The sequence below is a fragment of the Benincasa hispida genome, chromosome 5 (genome assembly GCF_009727055.1).
Source record: "Benincasa hispida cultivar B227 chromosome 5, ASM972705v1, whole genome shotgun sequence".
In the NCBI taxonomy this organism is placed as follows: Eukaryota; Viridiplantae; Streptophyta; class Magnoliopsida; order Cucurbitales; family Cucurbitaceae; genus Benincasa; species Benincasa hispida.
The window spans coordinates 21,033,378-21,058,383 of record NC_052353.1 but is presented as its reverse complement, the minus strand read 5'-3'; the positions used below and the strand labels follow the sequence as shown (position 1 = coordinate 21,058,383).

Here is a 25,006-nt window from a genome sequence, read left to right as displayed (position 1 = left end):
CAAATATTTTTTTTGAAAGATAAGATAATATTAATATCGATAAGAAAAGTATTAATTAAAATCTATTTAAGACTTAAAAATAGTTAGTAATGATTGAATTAATATTAATTAATTGATCAATTAGTATTATACCATCAATGTGGACGATAAAGTTTGGATAATAAAAATCTTGGCCTGAAACTCATGGCAAAAGGATTCACTACCCATTCACTTTTGAAAGCATTCTCATTTTTTAAGTATATGTCTAAATGAATAGTACATCCCACTTTTATATGGTTGGTTTTTTGGCCAATAACTCACAAATTGGTATCTTAAGTAGTCTAATGCTTTCTAATACTCCAAAGATTGACAAATTTGACTTTGAAATGCTTTCTAATGCTTACTTCACCCTAAGCCACTTCTATGTTCATTATATTGCTTAAATAACTCAACCACACTTCTTTTAAAATAAAAAAAAAAAGAAAAATTGTCTTTTTGGTCCCTAGATTTTTAAGAATGCATGTATTTAATCCGTTATGTTTCAAATTGGTCATTTTAGTATCAAGTTTTCTGTAATAGTTTTAAAAGGTCCCTCTACAAAAAAAAAAAAAAAAAAAAAAAAAAAATCCATTAAATTTAAATTAAAAATTATTTAGATGGGTGATGTGGCTTGATGACTTGAAAAATTTTATATTTTAATATTTCTCTCTCATCCCCACTCTTCTCTCTTAATCGTGAGAGAGAGAAAAAAGCTCTCTTTTCTATCTCTCTTCAACATCACCATTTTCTGGTTCTTCATTTTCAACTCTCTCATCTTCATCATTGATGTTGATTATGGTATTTCCTCTCTCCCAACACAAAATTTCCATCTTTATGAAGATTACTCATCATTAAATCCAGAGTTAACTCATTTTTAACTTCATAACTCTCCATTGATAGTATTTGATGAAAAGAAACCCCGTATGAGAAATTGAAAATTGTGGTTCAAGGTCGACTATTATTCGATTCTCCATCAAACGACAACTTACCAACGAAAGAAGCCGGAAAAAGCCAAAAGAATTGTATCAATGGAGAGCATTGTGCTTTTTGGATAATTCCACTAAGGCCCAAGCTGTGATATTGATCCAAGAGTGATTGTTGTGTTGAAACACGTGGATCAACGATTGCCACATAGCAACTGAAGGCTTTAACACGTACGAGTAAGAGAAGTCATTCTAGTCAGTCACTTACCTCTCTGGTTTAATTAACTTTCTATCAGAACACTAAAATTCTCTCCATCTCAGGTGATTTCACGGCGAGGAAGAACATAGATGTCTAATGCCAACGATTGAAGAAGAAAGTAACTACTGATCAAGCATGCAAGTTGATAAAAGAGAAGAAGAAGACACAAAGTGTTAATGTAGTTCTACAACTAAGCCTACATCCAAAGAGAGGAGCTCGAATTGAAGATTTCTTGGAGAAATACAAGATACAAAAGAGATTTTTTTTCTTTGATTTTTTTTACTCTACATACACACACACACACACACACACACACACACATATATATATATATATATATATATTTATTTATTTTAGATCCTTTATATATAAGATGAGTTACATGTTAGGTATGAGAGAAATAACAAAAAGTAAAGGTTGATTTTACAGTTACTATTTTTAACAAATCTTCACCTTGAAATTAAAATTTACTTAGAATCAGCTCCTCTGCTCTAATCGCTTTGTTTCTAACCTTTCTCAGGTAGCTCAAGTTCGATGATGTGAAGGCATTTCTGGAGTTTGAGCTGAGCGACTGTCTTGGTAAGCATGTTTGATGCATTGTTCGATGTATGTACCTTTAAGAAAAAGTTTCTTTCTTTCAATCTGCTCTCTGATGAAATGATACTTTACATTGAATTGTTTAGTGTGATTGTTGTATTGGGAATTTTTGGACAAATGTATAGTGCTTTGATTATCACATAAAATTTTTACTATTTTCTGTTTAATACCATAGTCTTGTAGTAAACCTTTTAGCCATAGGCCTTCCTTGATCGCCTCAAATATAGCAATAAACTTGCTTTAGTGGTAGAAAGGGCTAACACTGATTGTAGGGAAGCCTTCCAACTTTAATACAACTTCCAAATAGGAAAATGTTGCCTGACAGTGACCTTCTCCTATTGAGATCCCCTACATAGTCTGATTCAACAAAGCCAAAGAGCTTAGGGTCTAAGTATTGGTATAGGAGTTTAGCTTCTTTTGTACCTTTTAAGTACCTTAAGATCCATTTGTTAGCCTCTCAATGTCTCTTACATTGGTTGGCCATGTATCTACTGACCTAACTAGTTGTATAGGCAATGTCTGGTCTTGTAGAAATCATAAAATACATGAGACTTCTCACTGCCTGGGAATAGGGCATTGTACAACATTAGCTTTTGATGCTCATAATTTGTTTCCTTTGGTGAATTATTTGCTGATAATTTGAAATGTTGAGCAATGGGTGTGTTTACTATTTTTGCTTCTTTTATATGAAATTTTTTAATCAATTTATCACAATACTTAGTTTGATTGATGTATAATTTGTGTTCATTTCTATTTCTCTCAATATCTATGCCAAGTATTCTTTTTACACAACACATATCTTTCATTTCAAACCCTGATTTTAGGAGATCTTTAACATGTTTCAAACCCTCCTTAGAATTTCTTGATAGAAGCATGCCATCCACATATAATAGTAAGTAGATAGGATTAGAGAATGACTTAGAGTTGATGTAGACACAACTGTCATAATGACTTTCTAGGAAACCAATTCTTTGCATAAATTCATCAAATCTTCTATTCCAGCACCTTGGGGATTGCTTTAGTCCATAGATGGACTTTTTCAATAGAAAGAAGTAGTCTTCTTTCCCCTTAACTTGATAGTCTTTAGGTTGATTCATGTATATGGTTTCTTTTTGCCACTAGAGAGAGAAGCATTCTGATTGAGATTTATCTAATCACTGGTGAGAATCTTATACATGTTGGTTAGGAGAGAAATAACAGAAAGTAAAGGTTGATTGATGGTTTCAGTGGATTAAATGGCAAATTTGAGGATGTTGAGATGAAGGGGGATGGAAGCCGATTATTAGAGTGAGGTTAAGTAAGTTGTTCGATAGAGCCATGGTTAAAATAGAGCCATTAGAGAGGAGAATGCAATAAAAAAGCTTCACCATTAGAAGAGGAGAGGAAGGGAGGAGAGAGAAATATTAAAATATAAAATTTTCCAAGTCATTAAGCCACATTGCTCATCAAGTCAATTTTTTTGTTTAAATTTAATGAAGTTTCTTTTTTTTTTGGTTTAAATTCAGGTACTAAAATGACCAACTTGAAACATGAGAGACTAAATGCAGACATTCTTGAAAACTTATGGGTCAAAAGGATATTTTTCCCAATAAAAAAGGAAAAAAAGAAAAAAAGAAAAAAAGAAGTCTAAAATTTAGTTTGGATTCTAAATGAAATCAATTAGAATGGAAATTTCATTCTATTGTCATTGTTTCAAATGAGAATCAAAATCTCATTGTTGTTTACTGCTAAAAGGAGCATCATAACAAGTGAAATCTCATTTCATATACTACAAGAATTTTGGGCTTTAATGTTAGTGGAAAAAAGTAAAAACGGATGTATAACATTGGTTTTTTTTTTTTTTTTTTTTTTTTTTTTTTTTTTTTTTTTAAAAAGAAAACTAGATCTTTAATGTTGGTTTTAAACCGATATTAAAGATAGGCTACAATGTTGGTTTAAAACCGACATTCAAGATATCAATTTATTTTTTTTCCTTTAGTGAAAAAATATTTCTCTTCCATTTCACTATCTTTCTTCTCTCTCCTTTCTCACTTTTCTCTTCCAAACTCTCTTCTCCTTGATCGTACCAATCATCACCATTTAAACTCATCGTCGGTCGTTGCCGTTCACCGCTGTCATCATTGTAGTCGTTTGTGATGTTCTGGTCATGTAGATCGCGTGACGTTTACGTTGAACTCGTCGTCGGTTGTTGTTGTTCGAATTGATTCATTCTGTTGAGATTGGTGTCTTAATTCTCTCGGAGTCTTGTTGTTTGTAATATTCACATTGTTATGAATAAAATAAGTGTTATTTCATTCTGACATTTACTCAAATCCAATAAAAAAAAGCTCCATGGTTATCTTATGTAAAATTAAGCATGTGTATGTGATATACAAGTAAATCATGCCTTAAGTGATAACCTAAATAGTTCTGTAGTATAAGGATTAAGGAGGGATTCCTGATCCTGGTGACACTACGGATACGGCCATTGTAGGGTTTTGCAAGTGTTGTAAACGACTACAGATGGTAGATCTTGACCATTCATGTGGAGACATGCGAGCGGAGGTGTCCTATACAAAGAGTTTGTATATGACCAGACCACGAGATGATTCGTCTCTGTATATAACGCTGTTGATACTGGAGACTTACATCTCATCTAAACGACCATAGGTGACATGACCTCAATCCTGAGTGTTTTGGAAATTTTTGCCTTTGAAGGTGATCCTTTGATTAGTATAGGTGAGAGTGGTTAGATTGCCAACTCAACATGTCTACCCTTTTGCGGACTTGTCTGATTTGGGAGCTGGAAACTCAGTTACACAAGATGGAATTCACTCCTTCCCCGAAGTATGGGTAAGTAGATAAATTGCTCCCTTAAAGGCTGATTCCGGGGCTTAAACATAGTGGCCACAACTTCTCTTTAAAAGAGAAGACTTAGTCATAGTAAGACTATGAATTGTGTTCATTAGAGGGATCAGTGGTACTTAAGGAGTTAGATGTAACTACAGAGGCATAATGGTTATTGGCCAAGCAGTACTTACGAGCGGTCTGTGAAGAGTTATCGCAATGTTGATTGGTTAAGATGGACATATAATATATCTGTAGTAAGGAGAGTTCAACTGTCGGTCTTTAGTGGAGTGGTAGTTAACAGATGGTGGATTCCGTGACTAAAGAGTTTAGTCAGTTATTCATGTACCGTTGGAGCTTCGAGCTATAGGTCCATAAGGTTTCCTTGGTAGCTCAATGGATTCAAGTTGAGAATCAGTTCTTGGTGTTGATTTGAAATGTTCAAATTGACAAAAGGTAATTCAATATATATGATATGATCAGTGTGGTGTATGAGATATATCAAGTGGAGGGTTAATGTAAATGAGATTTACATTAAGTGCCATGAAATAGAAAAAGAGCTATGGTTTATATGTTCCATGAGATGAAATATTAAAACTATAGATTATAAATATAGTATGGTAAGTTGGTTATGATTTATATTTATAATAATATTAATTATTGGATAACTATCTCTTCTTCTCTAATAACCAATTGAGTGAGAGGTTATTGGTGTTTCATGATAATCGTGAGATAAAAGAAAAAATGTTTTCCTAATTTTAGTTAATGTTAATTTGAGATTTTCAATCTTGAAAAGTTCTCACAAAAAGGTTATCAAATAAATAAGATTTACTAAACAACAACTTGGAGAGACTACATGATCGTGGAGAGTTATACGATAGACTCTCAACTGACCGATGAGCTAAACGATCGCATAACTTTTGTTAGATGATCGCATAGCTTTTGTTAAACGATTGGGCATCATTCTATACGATAGACTTTGACATCTCCCACTTGCTCAATCGTTTATACGATTGTCCTCTTCCGGTCTCATCCTCTAACCAAGTCCACACAGAAGCTATACTTTGGATTCTCACATCGAGGATACCAAGGTAATCTTTTTGGTGGTGTCATACTTAACTTGACACTGTCGAGGTTCTGTGGAGGTTGTTCGCTGCATTCGTTGTGTTCGTGACCTTGGTGATCGTTGTGTTCGTGGTCGCGTTGATCATGTAGTGGAGCGGTAGTATTGTTTGAGTATTCGTGGTTGCCGTCTTGCTATGAACGAACTTCGTGATCAAGGGTGTTGAAGATGAGTCTTCAAATGTATGTGAATTCTTCCCTTGATCGTTTAGTAAAGCATGTTGTAATTTCGATTTATGCATATCCTGTTGTTTCTGTTTCTTGATTGTAATTGTAATTTTCATATATGATTAAAATTTGGAACGATCATTCTGCTGCTCATGGAAATCCTCATGCACGATTTTCCTTCAATTGGTATCAGAGCCAAGATTTTATAATATTCCAAATTTCACTTCTATTTTGAACTTCTTTTACAGTAGAGGTGGGTTTTCTGCATTTGTGTTTAATTGTTAAATGCTTTTGTGGGTGGCGTTGATGAATGTTTACAAGTTTAATTGTCTCGTTTAAAGTTTTCTTTAAATTACAAAGTGTTAATTTGTAAGGGCCCCTGTATTTTTGGGCATAATTAACATGCTATTGAGTCTGTAATTCAAAGTGTTTGAGTTAGTCGAGTCGTTCGTGATGAAGTTTCGAAGCATGGAGATGCGGTTTTTAGCAAAGAAGAAGACTAAGAGTTGGTCGTGTCGTGTAGCCTCAGGTAAACAATCGTTGGGATTTAACTAAATGATCGTTGATAATGGGTAGAAATGCACGTTATTACATTGCTAAGTTATTAAACAATGAAGGTTTGCTTGATAAAATATGTTAGATTGCGTCCAAAAAGCATTAAGTTCATAACATTACGGTCGCATGCATTCATCGAATAAAAATAGTTAACTTTTGTATTTTTATGCAGAATATGCATTGACGTAAGGCGAAAAGTGCGATCACAAGAAATCAACGGTCGAGTGCAGCATTACCGCAAGGCTTTGCGGTGATTTGTGCTCGCAAACATTTGCTCAAGAAGGATTGCCGCATAGAGCCGGTGCAACTTGGTGGGTGCATCTGGGTGAAAAGCATAATTAATCACGATGGGATAGAAAGATGATGATGGTTGAATCCGAATTAAGTTGACAAGTCGTTAATGATAACAAGTACACTCAGCTTTTCGGTAACAAATATTCGGCGCATCAGTCAGAGAATTAAAGCCATCCCGTTTGCGCAATCATAAGAGAGAAGCCGCTTTTCACCCTGAAGCTCTATAAATACCGAAGGCAACCTTCAGAAAAGGGGTTCGGCGAGTTCGGATACTTAGATAATTTTTCTCCATAGTTAGAATAGCGTTGTTTTTAGATTTTCTTTTATTTTAAGGTGGAAGCGAGAGAAGTTAGATTGTGTCCATAGATCATTCCGGTGAGCTTGGGAAAGTGTTGGAAGCATCGAGATCGGAGAGAGGGCCAGCTTCTGTGGTAGCAGGATTATCTTTTGAACATAATTGAGTTGACAGTGTAAAGGCCTTGGGAAGCAAGGGATTGCTACCAGGCTTTCTATCCTTATCTTCCGTTGTCATTTTGTACTCAAACTTATCTATAGAAATTGAATTTACTTCTTTATATCTGTTCACTCTCTGTTTATTACGCATGAGTAGCTAAATCTCTTGAATGGGTTGAGAAGCACTTAGCTAACATAACTGGGGATCTTCATTCTATGCGATTCTCTTGTATTATGTATGCTTCATTCGTTCATTAGAGATAGTTGAGAGGGTAGTCTACTGACAGGATCTAGGCTTGGGAAAGTCAGATTAGAATCTAGGCTTGGGAGAGTCAGGTTAGAATGCATAATCAAGAGATAAGAGCTTAGGAATAAGCATTGTTTTCTATTAACGTATCGCATGCATCCTAGAGATAGGATATGATTGTGTGCAGTCACCTTGTCTTTGTGTGCATCTTGCATCATTGCATAGGAAAAGAGTAGAGACTTAGGAATAAGCTCTATGGACATTGTTGCATTCAACATATGCATCCTAGAATTAGGAGCACTACATTTGCATTGGAAAATGATCTGCTATCGCATGAGTGTAGCATGATCGCATAGTTTGACGCATTCCCAGGAAACGCTAGTGAAAGGCCTTCTCAACCCATTCCTCTGCATACTCAGTGTATCTACCGCATAATCAAACTTTTCTCAAATCCGCCGCATACATTTATTTTATATCACAAACAAAAACACCAAACAACTATTTGATTTACCGGTTACCGCAAAGTCTTCTTAGAACTTATCACCTATACTGTTTTCCCTAGTCCCTTAGTTCGACCCTGGACTTATGATGCGCAGAAAATTGGAAGTCAGTTTTACTCAACAACCAACTTCCCGTGGATGCATTATGAGATGCATGTTCCTAACATATGCGTTGATAGTCATACGTCGATGGTCATGCGTTGGAATGAAAATGCGCCAACAATGTATGCGATGACCATGCGTCCTGCCACAAGTTTTCTTGCGTTCATGCCAAGTATAACATGAACGTAAGTTTCTCGGGTAATCCGAGGTCGAACACAGGGATTTGTAACTATATGTTGTGGTGATTGTGCATGTGGCGGTTGAATAAAAGAATAAAGGGGATGTTGTTATGTTAATCCTACTCCTACTCCTATCTAACAGACAACGCAATGAGAATATGCATGAAAAGTAGAGATACGATAAACCTTGACATGAAATAAATGTATGAGAAAGTAGATAAAATGCGGAGATGTTTTCATTGCAAAACTTAAGAGTGATCGCAAGGGGAACCCTAGTCAACGTAAACTAATGCGATCATGCAACACTCATACAATAGTAAACCACCTCTCGGTGCGAATGCTACGGCTTCTAATGCTAGAATGCATGCGATGTATGTGTAGAGGTGTCTATAAGGCCTACACATAAGCCTCTAATTCTTGTCTATGCGATGATACTGTTTGTGGCCACATATCATCATTCCTATTCCTAGGGTGCATGCGATGCAGTGTTGACAAATAGAGCTTATCTCTAAGTCCCTATCTCTTGCTTATGCCAATCTAATCTCGCTCTCTTGAGTCTAGATTCTAACCTAGCTCTCTCTGTCATTAGGTCTTTCTTTAGACTCTCTCTCGAGTAGCTCTAAAGGGTGTTGGGCACAACATAAGACAAGACAAACGCATGAAGTTGGTTGACGCAAGGTTGTTACTATCCCTAGTGAACAACGCAAACATTGCTTAATGCGACCAACCACTTACCCTCTCGGGCAATTGGTTGTTGCTGACTTTACTTATAGACAAGCATTGCGTTAGCCTATAGACAGGCGTTGCCATAGCTTACACTAAGCAAATAAGGTTACTCACACACTCATGCAACGCATACCTCTCGGTAGGTTGCTACATGCTTCATATCCCTAATCCACATGACTATGCAATACCTAAGCAATCTCACTAAGTGTTGCAATGAAAGTAAAGATGCTAAGCAAGAAGATGGAGATGGAGATGGAGTTGAAGGAATAGAGAAATTCATTGAAAACACATTGTATTAATCTCTTAATTCAAAATGTCATACAATGTAATATAGGAAAAAAAAGGAAAAAGAAATGACCGGCTAGAAGCAAACTTTTCTTCTAGCGGATGTATGTCAAGGCTGCCAGGGGTGCCATGGATCGGCGGCGGAGCTGACTCTCTCGAGATCTAACTCTGGTCGAAGGCTCCAGTCATCACTCGGAATGGATGAAGGAGGTGAAGAAATCTTAGGCGTCTTCTCATGCATTTTGTCTGGATCGCGGGAAAAATCCCCGGTTGAGGGACAATCTCCGGATCCAAGGATCCTCCCCAGATAATCTGAATTTCTGCTCATCGGCTTCTATTTATAGAGTTTGGATCACCGAAAAAATTAATTGGATTGGTCTGAGTCTGACGTTCGGCGCGTTAGTCTTTTCTGAACCTCTGCCACAACGGCGTGGTAGGTAAAATGTCAGCATCAACTTTGGATTTTCTCGAGGTAGATGCGTTATGCGTTCATTCTGCCTACCTGTGTTGATCCCATTAGAATGCATTGTCGTGTAGCCATAGTCATTCAATGGCCGCTTTGACTTAACATCGCAACTCTATATGATGACCGCAATCGCTTTACGAGCGCAATTCTCGTGTGATGAACGCATACGGCTAATTACCACAACATCCATGCATTGATCGATGCGTTTGCCTTGTGATGGAGGGTTTCTTTGCATGCGACCATCTATGCAATGGTCCGATTTTTGCGTTTGTGTTCATTTACTGCATTGGCTACAAAAATAGAATATTGAATGCATAATTAACGCAAAGTAATGGGTTAGCTGAGCATTCGATATGCTGATCGACACAAACTCTTTTTCTCATGAATTCCTAGCATGATCGACACATATTCTGCCTAACAACCTTCATAATTCTAAGTAAAAGGCCTAAGATGACATGCATATCTGCATGTCATCACACACTCAAACTTAAAATCATGCTTGTTCTCAAGCATGCGTTATAGTCAAGAAATTCTAGCTCACCTTCATGCTTTCTTTTGCAATGACCAGCTTCTCAGAATATAATTTACACAGTCCTTTGACCATCACTGCAATGCTCTCCTCCACTTTGGCCATTTCTTCAAAAGATCTTTTCTAAGTTTAATCCGACAAGCCTTTGCTAAAAAGAAAAAATATTTATTCATTCACCGCAATTTTGTGTTTAGCTTCTAAGATTGCGTTCATTAGAAAAAAGTACCTCAAAACTTTGCGATGACTTATTCAAATGCGGCGTTGAACCTGGTTACACCCTTCGTTTTGGCTTACCCCCACATGTGTCATGCGGGCATCCAACTTCGGTTGCGTTCCATATTCAACTCAACTCTTATCTCATTTGTTTTGGCTTGCGCCGGATAGAGGAGTTTTGCTAATGCACTGATCCTGACGACTTGCCTTCGTTTTGGCTTGCCCTCATGTGTGTCATGCGGACATCCAACTACGAGCAAGTGCCTTTCACAGCTTAACTCTTATCAACATGAGTTTCCCCATTGCGTTGATAGTGGAGTTATTATTCCCAAAATCTCACTTCAACTTTTTTTTTTTCAAATCATCGCAATATAATGAACGCAATGCTCCAAGACCGCTGCCACCCCCAAACTTAGAGGTTGGCAGCGTTCTCACCGCAAAGCTAAAAACAAAATTACAAGAATGCGATAGTAAATGTTTGAACACAAGTTTGCGCAAAATAAAACTTAAGACTTTCAAAATTTGAAGAAGCTAATAAAAGTAAAGAATGCCTTGCGTTGATTAGTTAGAAAATGCAGTGAATTATACGTACCATCATAGAAACATCGCAAAACAATGCAATCGAAAAAAAAGAGAATTTCAAAAGGATAAGGCATAAAAGATAACAAGAAAAGACCTTAGGTGGAGCAATGCATGTGCTCATACGTTGGAATCCACGTGATTGAAACCTTGCGTTGAAGGGTGAAAGGAATTCTTCCATTGAACTACGAACCAAGGAGACTTATTGTTGCACCTACAAGAGCAAACGTACCCAAAACCAAGGAAGCAGCCATATATCCAAAATAACAATGAAAATAAAATAAAAATAACCTATACTAAGAAAGCAAAGTAAAGATAGAGTAGAAGACGTCCCGAGAAAAATAAGAGTGTTGGCACCGTAAGGAGTCTTCCATGCAGGAGATGGCTCTTAACTGCTTGGGTCAAGTTGCCCTAACCATTGGAACTTCCGGCAATTGTTGGGCGCGTGCGGCTGTCATGTGCTTAGAATTACCTTCAATTCTTTTGCGACTGATTGCCCTCCTACCTTGGGGTCAATACTGACTTTCAGCGCATCGCCTACACTTTAATATTGTTTGCAACCTGGTTGCGCAAGCTGCAATACACCCAAGATAAAAAGTTTGAGAATTGGAAACAATGATGCAAACAACGGGGCCATCGCATCCCTTCAGAACCAAATGACTTCGATGATGAGTTTGATACAAGGCATCGCAATTAACAGCACGGGAGTGAAGAAAGGGCAGGTCAATGCAATTGCTCAAACGACCACAAGTTGTGTCATCTATGGAGATGCTCATTCGATGGAAGAATGCCCAGAAAATTTGCAATCAGTATGGTTCATAAAGAATAATCCCTATTTCGATACATACAACCCCAGGTGGAGAAACCACCCAAATTTTGCGTGGAAAAATCAACAACAAAACTTCCAACCAGTGGTGCAAAGAGAAGGGCCACCCGGATTTTTCCAGTAAACAAACGGTCTAACGCATAGCCAAGCCAGTAGCTCGCAGACACCGCAATCTTCGTTCTTAGAGAGGTTGTTGAAGAAGTACATTGAGAAGAACAAATCAGTGCTTCAGAATCATGCAATGTCAATTCGAAATCTCGAAATTCAGCTGGGAAAAATTGCAGGCGAGCTGAAAAATAGACCACAAGGAGCATTGTCGAGCTCAACTGATTTCCTCGCAACACTGGGGGTACCGAAAATGAACAATGCTTAGCAGTCTCCTTGCTAAGCGACAAAATGACTGCGGAAGTAGGGGAGGAACCTATCACGACCAACCTGAATGCGGTAACAACTAAGGACCCGTTGACTTGTAATTCAGAAAAGCCCGAGCAAATGAAACCAGATGTTGCGTCCATCCTCAAGCCTCCAGAACATGAGATAGAAGAAGTCCAACGACCACCATACCCGCAAAGATTGAAACAGAAACAAAATGATGAAGATAAGATCTCAACAATGGCAGTAACGCAAAATGCTATGATCCCACGAAAAATGTGCGACCCAGGAATCTTCACGATACCATGCTCCATTGGAAGGGTCTACAGTGGCCAAGCACTATGTGCTCTTAGGGCGAGTATAAACATAATGCCGCTATCAATCTTCAAATGATTGGATATTGGCACACTCACACCCACGAAGAAAACTCTCCTGCTCGTGGACAGATCCCGAATACACCCTGAAGGAGAGTTGAAAGACACCGTAATCTCAATTAATAAATTCATCTTGCCGGCAGACTTCATCATTTTGGATTATAAAGCAGACAAAGATGCACCCATCATATTGGGACGATCATTGCTCTCGATCGGTCGCACCTAGATTGATGTGCACAAGGGGAAAATCATAATGAACATCAATAGGAAAAAGCTCCGGATTAAGGCAGTCAAGATTCTAGAAGATCGAGAAAAGAAGAAAAACCCTCCGTGGACGTGAAAAGCCCAGCTTGGAATAAGCAGTCCCTAAGTTACTATATGGCTCAACCTCATCAGGGACGCAATCCTTTTGAATAATCCTTTTCCTACATCAAGACTTCATGAACTTTCATCACTTTGTTGTATCTTTCAGCGCATATTCTTTATCTAAAAAATAAAAAAATCGTGTTAAACGATTACGGTGAAGCGATTTTGTTAACTTTGTTTTTTAATATTTGACCCTTTCGATGTTTTTCTTGCAACGATCGAGGCGAACGATTGTAGAGACGCTACACGAAGACGTAACTACTTTATTTTGTCACCGTAATCCAAAGAAGAAGATCGCTGCAAAGAATGATGCGTCAACAAATAATGCGGGTGTCAACGCAAATTTGGGGGTTGTATTCTTCCTTGACTTTATTCCAAATTTTGCACTATCGCATCACATTTTAATTTTGAAATTTTTATCACCTCATCCGATTTGATTACCGCAATCATTTAACATTGATAAATTTAGTAAGTCGTCGCATGTTGTCTCTTTGCCAATTATGATTTCAATGATGAAACACATGCTTCTATTTTTTTCGTATATGCTAGAGTAAACTTAATTTTAGGACAGTTACCTTATGAAATATTTCTAGACGTTTGTGGTCTACTAGCTTTCTTTCAAACTGACCATTTACCAAACTTCCTAAGAATATCACATGATTTCTTTCAACCTTTTGGCAATGAGGACATTGCCGCATTTTAAATTTGGGGGTGAAGTATTCATTTTCGACCTTGCTATTTGTAGCCTTATAAAAAAAAAGAAAGAAAAAAAAAGAGAAAAATTTTGAGAATAACAACTCCACTGTCAATGCAATGGGGAAACCCATGTTGATAAGAGTTAAGTTGTGAAAAGCACTTACCCATAGTTGGATGTCCGCATGACACACGTGGGGGCAAGCCAAAACGAAAGTAAGTCGCCAGGATCAACGCATAAATAAATGACTGCAACTCTACTGCCAAGTAGGTACAAGTTTAGTCTGAGAAAGAGTGCCTTGCTCGTAGTTAGATGTTTGCATGACACACGTGGGGACAAGCCAAAACAAAGGCGAGGCACTTGGATCAGCGCAAGGTCAGAGAAAAATAATAATGTAAAAAATATGCAAGGATAAAAAATCATTTAACACCTAAGTAAAAAAAAAGTTTTTTTTTAAAAATAAATCATGTGATGTCCTGGAATCTAGTAAAGTTCTGTTGAAGGTTAAACTTGCAGTCCCTAGATCTTAAAAATATTTTAAGAGGAGACTTGAATATGAATTGAGGAAATTCTTGTGTATAAGATTTGAATGAAGTATCCTTGAGAAATCTAGGAATAGAGATTGCGGTTGACTTTGTAAAGGAAATCTTTAGCTTATGTTTGAGGACAAGCATTGTTTAAATTTGGGGGTGTGATCGTGAAGATTTTTCTATATAATCATGTAGTATTTGCTAACGATCATTTAGCTAATGCCAAACGATGGGGTAAATCTTTTACTCTTTCGCATAGCGTTGGTTGCCTGATTGTGTAGACGCTGGAGGTAGACGATCGTAGTGGGAGCATAAGATGCTTATCGTTTAGAAGAAGGCGCGTGCTAAACGATCGTGTAGTTAGCATGCCTGATCGCATAGTTACTACCTACACGATCATGCAGTATACAATATGAAGGTGCTCGCTCAACAATCATTTAGACGATGGTGCTTTACCGTATCGTTGTCGTTTAGAAGATCGTATAAGGCTTGCATTGTGCGTGGTACCCTAGATGATCCCGTACTTCGTGCTTCATCGCATAGTAAAAGATACACGATCGTTTAGCTCTGGGAGCGTTGGTAAATGATAGATCAAAGCATTTGTTCTTTCATGTAGACGATCGTAGGATGTTTGGTGCACGATTAGTGGAGACGCGTTGCGTTGCCTAGATGGTTCAAGACCCGGTTCGCCTGTTTGAACCAGAGACTCCTTGTTTTGTAATAGTTAGCTTTAGTTTTGAGGATTTGAGGCAATTTTACCCAGTTTATTAACATCTGTTTATTATACATGTGATGTATGGTGTTTATATGGCAAAGTGTTTGATATATAGTTTGAAAACCGCCTTAGGTTATGCAATCGTTCATGCATCATGTATTATAAGTGTTATAATATTGCATGAAGAAATTACTTGAAAGCATGCACATGTATCATGAAATATAAGAGTTATATTTGTGCATGCAGTGAGCATTATCATGCATCATCTTTATATTATAAGTGTTATAGTATAAGGGTGTATGGAAGCATGCTTTGCTTGATTCGTTGCTTGTTTGTATAAGAGTTATGTAAAAGAAGTAGCATTGAATGAACAATGCATTGAGCATGACACTTAGGCTATTTCTAATATTATGAATGCCTTTCATGTGTCTATTTTGCTTTGTGGTTTTGGTTGTTTCCGTTAAAAATGTTATAAAGAAAATTAGAACTAAAATCAATAAGAAAGAGTTGCATGTGGACTTAGGGTAAACTGATTATTTTAAAAGGGTTTTAAAATTGGATTGAGATAGACCTAAGTTCAAAGGTTCTAATGAGATTAGTAATCTAGGTTTAATCTTTTTAAACCAGTTTAATAGGATTAAATTGATTGGCATAAAAGATTAAAATTGTATTAAATCTATCTATAAGGGACCTTTTGTCTAGGGCGGGTTCTGTCTAGGCTGGGGTTCTTAAGCTGACGGAAATGGAATACTCCTACTTAGGAACCTACCTGGAAAGGTGAATTAGATAGATTTTCTACAAGCAAGCGACAGTTGGTCCAAGACTCTGTTAAAGAGTTTAATAGATGATGATCAAAAGTTGTTTTAACAATCCAAGTTCAAAGTTACTCTTGGGAAAACTTAAAAAGTCACTTAGTTAAAATTCTTAGCCATGTTTTTTTAGGTAAACTTAACCCTAAGTTATATAATACTCAGTGGGAGGAAGAGATGTATCTGATATGTCAATGATTCCACTCATATTTCTCTCTTTTTGTTCACACCATGAGATTCATGCTTGGCTTCGTGGTGCCCTGGGAGCATCCACCTTCGGATGGTATTTGCATGAGTCAATATCAAGGTGGACGGAAAGAGTGTTTATAGTAAGTGGGCGAAGGGCATGTCAACACGTCCTATGGTCTTTGTCATTGGTTCACACCGTGACATCATTCTATACTCCCTCGTGGCACCTTAGGAGTGTCCCTCTTCGGATGGGGTTTGTGCAGTTGGTCAAGATCAAGGTGAACTCCAAAAATGGATAGGGTCGCTTTAGGTTTTGCCCCAATCGGATTTTTTCCCTTCAGATTGGCTGCTTGGGGCAGATCTCTAGGGCCTAAATGGCGAGTTACACTTACAGGTGATTGTTAAGTAAGTTAATGATCTCTTGACCAAATCAATGATGGCTAGTCGTTATAGGAGCAAGAGTTGTTTTAGTATGAATGACTGGTTTAGAATTTCTCAATTTAGAGGAGGGATAATTGACCTCTCTTTGGTGACTTTTTTCCTAAACCTTTGAAACGCCATAGTGAATCTAGATATCACACGGGGTTCATGTTAGTTTTGCTAAACCTTATTGGATGTTGTTTTTTCAACGGGTATTTGCTTAAAACCGGTCAATGTGTTTTTGTTTTCAGCAACTTGTCAGTATTTCCATTTAGTGCCTTTAATTTGACTAATTACATACAGTGGAAAAAGTTGTGTAGAACATATTTCGTGGTAAACGACCTTGAATTTTTCATGGTTGAGGAATGTCTTCAAGTCCCGAACCTTGATGCACCGTGAAGTGTTTGTAATGCATATGAGTTGTGGATGAAGGCTAATTCATTGGCCCAACTTCACATATTGGCTAGCGTACCTGATGTTTTGGCCAAAAGGGTTAAAAACATGGTCATTGCACGCGAGATCATGGACTCGTTACAAGATTTGTTTGAGCGTCAGTTCTTACTTTTCGAGCACAAAGGGATGGATGACAAAATCAGTAGTGTCAGTTCCCAAGTTAAACTCCAGGAAGAGGAAGCAATTGTTGCTGACTCTGTTAAGGTACAAAGAAGAGAAGTGTTGTCTAATATGCAACTTGGAGTTTATTAGGTTCTGATACAGATCCCACTACTCTCCAAAAGAGAAAGAAAGACAGTAAATGTGATTTATTGGTCTTGGAGACGTGTTTGGTATAGAATGATGATTCTGTCTGGATCCTTGATTCGGGTGCTACCAACCATGTCGTTCCTCTTACCAAGGATTCAATTCCTAGCAAACATTGCCACAAGGAGAGATGACTCTTCAAGTCGACACTGGTGAGGTTTTTCAGCTATTGCTATAGGCAGGCTGAAGTTATTTGTTGACAAGAAACGTTATCTGTTACTAGATAATGTTTTCGTAGTTCCTCATATTAAGAGGAACTTAATCTCGGTGTATTTTCATTGAACAAGGGTATACCGTCTCCTTTTCTAAGAATAAATTGTTTATTTTCAAGAATGGAATGGAGATTGGTTTTGGTTCAATGGAAAGTAACTTGTATGTACTAAGGCCGTTAGTCATAAAAGCCTTGTTAAACACTAAAATGTTCAGTACGACAACAACAGCTAAATGACCAAAGGTTTCTCCTAAGGAAAACACCCATCTTTGGCATCTAAGGTTATGTCACATCAACCTCAATAGGATTGAGAAGTTGGTAAAAAGTGGACTTCTAAAGAGTTCAGAAGAAAGTTCCTTGCCGGTGTGTGAATCATGCCTCGAAGGCAAGATGACTAAACGACCTTTTTATTGGAAAAGGTTACAGAGCCAAGGAAGCCTTGGAGCTTGTACATTCAGACCTCTGTGGTCCGAGGAGTATTAGAGCTCGAGGTAGTTATGAATATTTCATCTCTTTCATAGATGATTATTCAAGGTACGAGTATCTCTACCTAATGCAACGTAAGTCTGTAGCCTTTGATAAGTTCAAGGAGTATAAGGCTGAAGTTGAAATCTTGTTAGGTAAGAAGATAAAAACACTATAATCTAATCGTGATGGAGAGTATATGGACCTCCAATTCTAGAACTATATGATAGAACATAGGATTGCGTCCCAACTCTCGACCCTAGGTACACCTCAGCAAAATGGTGTATCAGAAAGGAGAAACCGAATCTTGTTGAACATGGTTTGATCTATGATGAGTTATACTCATCTTTCAGACTCGTTTTGGGGTTTTGCAGTGGAGACTGCTGATGACATGCAGAAATGCATGTCATCTTAGGCCTTTTACTTAGAATTATGAGGGATGTTAAACAGAATATGCGGCAATTATGTTAGGAATTTATGAGAAAATGAGCTTGCATCGTTCAACATGAAAAATCTCGGCTAACCCAATATTATGCATTATTATGCATTCAATGTTCTATTTTTGTAGTTAACACAAGAAGTGGACGCAAACGCGGAAACTGGACCACCGCATAGACAACCGCATGTGGAGAAACTCTCCATCGCAAAGGCGAACGTGTTCGATCAATGCATGGATGTCACGGTAATCAGTCGCATGCGTCCATCGCATGGGAGTTGCACTCGTCAAGCTATTGCGGTCATCGTGTAGAGTTACAGTGTTAAGCGAATGCGGTCATTGCATGGTTGCAGCTACACGATAACGCATGATAAAGGGATCAATGCAAGGTTGGTGGAATGAATGCATCAATGCATCTCTCGGGAAAATAAAAAAGATGATGTTGACATCTCACCTACCTACCTCGCCGTTAGCAGCAGAGGTTCAAAAAGAACTAAATGCGCTGTGAATGTCAGAATCAAAGCAGTCCATTAATGCTGTCGGTGATCTAGGCTCTATATAAAGAAGCCGATGAGCATAATTTCAACTGGTCCGGGGATTATCCCTACATCCAGACAAATGCGTGAGAATAAGCTTGAGATTTCTTCCCCTCCTTCATCCATTCCGAGTGATGACCAGAGCCTTCGACCAGAACTAGATCTCGAGAGAGTCAGCTCCTCCACCCATTCATGGCACCATCAACAGCCTTGAGGCACATCCGCTGGAACAAGTCATTGCTTCCAGTTGGTCATTTCATTTTCTCTTCTTTTCTTATATTGTATTGTATACATTTTGTGATTAAGGAATTAATACATGATGTGTTCAATGCATTTCTGTGTTTCCTTCGACTTATCTCCAACTTCTTTACTTAGCATTTTAACTTTCATTGCATCACTTAGTGAGATTGCTAGAGTATCGCATACTTAGTCATGTGGATTATGGATATGAAGCATGTAGCAAACCACCGAGAGGTGTGTGTTACGTGATTGTGTGAGAAAACCTTATTTGCTTAGTGTGAAGCTGTAGCAACGCTTGTCTATAGGCGGACGCAATGCTTGTCTATGAGTAAAGTTAGCAACAATCAACTACCCGGGAGGGTAAGTGGTTGGTTGCATTAAGCAATGTAAGTCATTATTCACTAGAGATAGGAATAATCTTATGTGAGTAAAGTTCATGCGGTTACCTTGGCCTATGAGCGCATCATTCATCATTTAGGCATACTTGAGAGAGTATTTTAAAACCCTAATCTAAGACTCGAGAGAGCGGATTGGAACGCATAGGCAAGAATAGGGAACTTAGAGATAAGCTCCGTTTACTTTCACACAGGGTATGCACCCTACGGATAGGATATTGCATGCGTCCAGGAAGTAGGATATGGTGGTTGTATGCGGTCATCTCGACACTTATGCATACCCACCGCATACACCCTAGATTTAGGCTTTTAGTGTGTGTAGCATGATCGCATGGCTTGTATTGACTAAGGTTTCCCTTGCAGTCACTCTTAAGGGTTGCAATGAAATCATCTCCACATCTTATCTATTTTCTCATTCATTTGTTTCAGGTCATGAGTTGTCGTGTATCTACCTCTCTTTTATATTCTCATTGCATTGTCTGTTAGCTAGGAGTAGGAGTAGTGTTAGCTTAGCAACCTCCCATCCATTCTTTTATTCAACCGCCACATGCACATTACCGCATTCATCCAACTACAAGTCCCTGAGTTTGACCTTGGATCAGCTGAGAAACTTGCATTCGCGTTATACTTGGCATGAGCGCAAGAAAACTTGTGACAGGACGCATGGTCATCGCATACATTTGTTAACGCATAGTCATTCTAATGCATGACCATCGACGCATGACAATCAATGTATACTTCAAGAACATGCATCGCATATTGCGTCCACGGAATTTTAGTTGTCGAGTAATTGACTTCTAATTTCCCGTCATGAACTGCATGCTACATCCTGAACAACGTTCCCTCAAAAAGTGTTTCTGAAATACCTTTTGAGTTGTGGAAAGGCCGTAAAGGTAGTTTATGCCACTTTATGATTTGGGGCTGTCCAACACATGTGCTCGTGACTAACCTGAAGAAGTTGGACCCGCGTTTGAAAGTTTGCCTCTTTGTAGGCTACCCCAAGGAAACGAGAGGTGGATACTTCTATGATCCGAGTGAGAATAAAGTGTTTGTTTTTGCAAATTCTATCTTCTTGGAAGAAGACCACATGAGGGATCATAAACCACGAAGTAAGCTTTTTTTACGTGAGATTTCTAGTGAGACCGAAACTATTGAGGGTTCAATAAGAGTTGTTGAAAAGACTGACAGATCAACAAGATTTGTTGAGGTCGGTGTATCTAGTCAACAAGGTCAAGAGTTGAGACTGCCTCGACGTAGTGGGACCATGAACCCACTGGATCGCTACATGGGTTTGACTGAAGCCTAGAACATTATTTTTAATGATGGGGTCGAGGATCCGTTGTCTTTTAAGAAAGAAATGGAGGATGTTGACAAGGATGAATGTATTAAAGCCATGAACTAGGAAATGAAGTCTATGTACTTCAATAACATCTGGGAGCTTGTGGATCTACTTGATGGGGTAAGACCTGTTGGGTGTAAGTAGATCTAAAAGCGAAAGAGAGGTGTAGATGGAAAGGTGCAAATCTTTAAGGCTAGACCTGTGACAAAGGGTTATCCTCAGGTCGAGGGAGTTGACTATGAGGAAACTTTCTTACCAGTTGTCATGCTCAAGTCTATCAGGATACTTCTATCCATAGCCAAATTTTATGATTATGAGATATGGAAAATGGATGTCAAGACTGCCTTTCTTAATGGTAATCTTAAGGAGACCATCTATATGACTCAACCAGAGGGGTTCGTAGTTCCAGATCAAGAGCCAAAAGTGTGCAAGCTTAATAGGTCCATTTATGGGCTGAAACAAGCATCTAGATCGTGGATCATTAGATTTGACATTGCGGTCAAGTCGTTTGGCTTTGATCAGAACATTGATGAGCCTTGTATCTACAAGAAAATCATTAACAACTCAGTAGCTTTCTTGGTACTGTATGTGGATGATATCCTACTCCTTGGGAATGATGTAGGGTATCTGAATGACATTAAGAAATGGCTAGCTGCCCAGTTCCAAATGAAAGGTTTGGGTGAGGCACAGTACATTCTAGGAATCCAGATTATTCAAGATCGTAAGAACAAGAGGTTAGCCCTGTCTCAGGCATTGTACATTGATAAATATTGATCAGGTACAGGATGTAGGATTCCAAAAGGGGTTTGTTACCCTTCAAGCATGGAATCGTTTTGTTTAAGGATTAATGTCCAAAGACACCTCAAGAAGTTGAGAAGATGAGACGGATTCCCTATGCTTTAGCTGTAGGAAGCTTAATGTATGCAATGTTGTGTACGAGATAGGACATTTGCTATGCAGTAGGGATTGCCAGTTGGTATCAGTCCAATCAAAGATTTGATCACTGGACGGCGGATAAGACGATCCTCAAGTGTCTTTGAAGAACTTAGGACTACATGCTCGTGTATGGAGATAAGGATCTGATCCTTATAGGATACACAGACTCTGTCTTTCAGACCGATAGAGATTCTCATAAATCGACATTGAGGTCAGTGTTCACTCTGAATAAGGCTGTAGTGTGGCGAAGCATCAAGCAAGGATGCCTTGCAGACTCCACTATGGAAGCAGAATACATAGCAGCTTGTGAAGCACTAAGAAGGCTGTTGTTGGGATTGATGTCCTAATTCTCCTGGAGTCTCTTTGTTTGTAATGATACACATTGTTTTATGAATAAAATAACTGTTATTTCATTCTGGCATTTACTTATATCCAATAAACAAAGCTCCATGGTTATCTTATTTAAGCATGTATATGTGATATACAAGTGGATCATGACTTAAATGATAACCTAAATAGATATGTAGTATAAATATTAAGGTGGAATACTTGATCCTGGTTACACAATGGATATGGCCCGCTTTGTAGAGGTTTGCAAGTGTTGTAAACTACTACAGATGGTAGATCCTGACCATTCATATGGAGACGTGCGAGCGGGGGTGTCTTATACAAAGAGTTTGTATAAGACTGGACCACAAGATGACTAGACTCTGTATATAACGTCGTTGATATTAGAGACTTACATATTACCTAGACGACCATAGGTGACACGACCTCAATCCTGAGTATTTTGGGAACTTCTGCCTTTGAGGGCAGTTTTTTTATTAGTATGGGTGAGAGTGGCCAGATTGCCAACTCAACATGCCTACTTTTATGGGGACTTGTCTAATTTGGAAGCTAGGAACTCAATACACAAGATGGAATTCACTCCTTCCTCGAAGCAGGAGTAAGTAAAGAGATTGCTCCCTTACGGGCTGATTCCGGGACTTAAACATAGTAACCACAACTTCTCTTTGGAAGAGAGCACTCAGTCATAGTAGGAATATGAATTATGTTCATTAGAGAGATCAGTGGTACTTAAGGAGTTAGATGTAACTACAAGGGCATAACAGTTATTGGCCGAGCTATACTTACGAGCGATTTGTGAAGGGTTGTCGTACTGTTGATTGGTTAAGATGGACACATAATATATCTGTAGTAAGGATAGTTCAACTGTTGGCTTTTAGTGGAGTGCTTGGCAGTTAACGGATGGTGAATCCTGTGACTAAGAAGTTTAGTCAGTTATTCACGTACTGTTGGAGCTTCGAGCTACAGATTCATAAGATCCCCTTGGTAGCTCATTGGATTCCTGTTGAGGATCAATACTTGGTGTTGATTTGAAATTTTCAAATTGGCAAGAGGTATAATTATATATGATATGATCGGTATGATGTATAAGATACATCTAGTGGAGGATTAATGTAAATGAGATTTACATTAAGTGCCATGGAATAGAAAAAGAACTATGATTTATATGTTTCATGAGATGAAATATTAAAACTATAGATTATAAATATAGTATGGTAAATTGGTTATCATTTATATTTATAATAATATTAATTATTGGATAACTATCTCTTTTTCTTTAATAACCAATTGAGTGAGAGGTTATTGGTGGTTTCATGGTAACCGTGAGATAAAAGGAAAAATGCTTTCCTAATTTTAGTTAAATGTTAATTTGAGATTTTCAATCTCAGAAAGTTCTGACGAAAAGGTTGTCAAGTAAATAAGATTTACTAAACGACAACTTGGAGAGACTAGACGATCGTGGAGAGTTTCTATACTAGACTCTCAGCTGGCCGATGAGTTAAAAGATCGTATAGCTTTTGCTAGACGATCACATAGCCTTTGTTAAATGATTGGGCATCATCCTATACGATAGGCTTTGACATCTCCCACTTGCTCAATCGTTTATACGATTATTCTCCTTCAGTCTCATCCTCTAACCAAGTCCTCATAGAGCCCGTAGTTTGGATTCTCACATCGAGAATACTAAGGTAACCTTTTTGGTGGTGTCATACTCAACTCGACACTTTCGAGGTTCTGTGGAGGTCGTTCGTTGTGTTCGTGACCTTGGTGATCATTGTGTTCGTGGTTGTGTTGATTGTGCAGTGGAACGGTCGTATTGTTCGAGCATTTGTGGTTTCCATCTTGCTGTGAACAAGAGCTCGTGATCAAGGGTGTTGAATATGAGTCTTCAAGGGTATTTGAATTCTTCCCTTGATCGTTTAGTAAAGCATGCTATAATTTTGATTTATGCATATCCTGTTGTTTTCGTTTTTTGATTGTAATTGTAATGTTCATATACGATTGAATTTTGGAATGATCATTCTGCTGCCCATGGAATTCCTCATGCATGATTTCCTTCAAAGTCGTGCAGATTGTGTGTCGTTCAGGTTGTCGTTCACGTCGATCGTATAGGTCGGTTGTGGGCCTTGAGCTCATGTGTTGGTCCGATTGTACAAGCTTAGTCATGTACATCTCACATGTTGGTTTCGATAGGGAGTTCCGTCAGCTCACTCGCATGTTGATTTCGTTTGTCAGATTTGGTCGGCCAGCTCCGTCATGGCATTCAACTCATCGTCCAACTCGTTCCGGTCGTGGAGGTGGGTTATTAACATCAGATTAGTAGATTTAGTCATGGGCTTTTTTGATCCGGTCATCTATTTGCCTGATCTACTTGTGGGTCTTCCAATCCGATCGTCAGCATGGTGATTCAGCTCTGTTTGGAAGGTCTGCATGTCAAAGTTGATGCCCTAAATTTTGCAAGGTCCTATAGTTTGTAATTGTATAAACTTTTTATTTATGTAATATAAGATATAATGTTTTATTTCAAAATTAGTTGCATTAACCACACACTAATAAACTAACATCCAAGGTTATCTTGTAACTTAAACATGTATGTAAAGACATACAGATGAATCATGTTTAAGTGATAACCTAAATGGTTTATAGTAGAATAAGGCTGGATACCTTATCCTGGTGACACTACGAGTATGACCCATTTTGTAGATATTACAATTGTTATAAAGTGCTACAAATGATTTGATCCTGATTATTCTTGTAGAGACATGTGAGCGGGGATATTCTATACAAAGGAGTTTGTATAAGATCGGACCATGAAATGTTTAGTGTCATTATATAACGCTGTTCATAATAGAGACTTACATTTCACTAGGATGACTATAGGTAACATGACCTGAATCCTGAATGAGTTGTGAACTCCTTCCTATGAAGACGATCATTTGGTTTGTATGGGTGAGAGTGGCCAGCTCGCGAACTCAACAAGTCTATCATTTTGGGGATTCGTCTAA

At 38.1% G+C, this 25,006-nt stretch overlaps 1 long non-coding RNA gene across 2 annotated transcripts; it reads left to right on the top strand.

The window, feature by feature from the left end:
• Positions 1-700: 700 nt before the first annotated feature.
• LOC120077711 lies at positions 701-24,459 on the top strand. Of its 2 annotated transcripts, none has more exons than XR_005481825.1 (3): positions 701-1,178; positions 1,263-1,779; positions 24,237-24,459. It is a non-coding gene; the product is annotated as an uncharacterized LOC120077711 (long non-coding RNA). The 2 variants fall into 2 exon arrangements; XR_005481824.1 differs by lacking the exon at positions 24,237-24,459 and adding an exon at positions 6,641-6,695.
• The last annotated feature ends 547 nt before the right edge of the window (positions 24,460-25,006 follow it).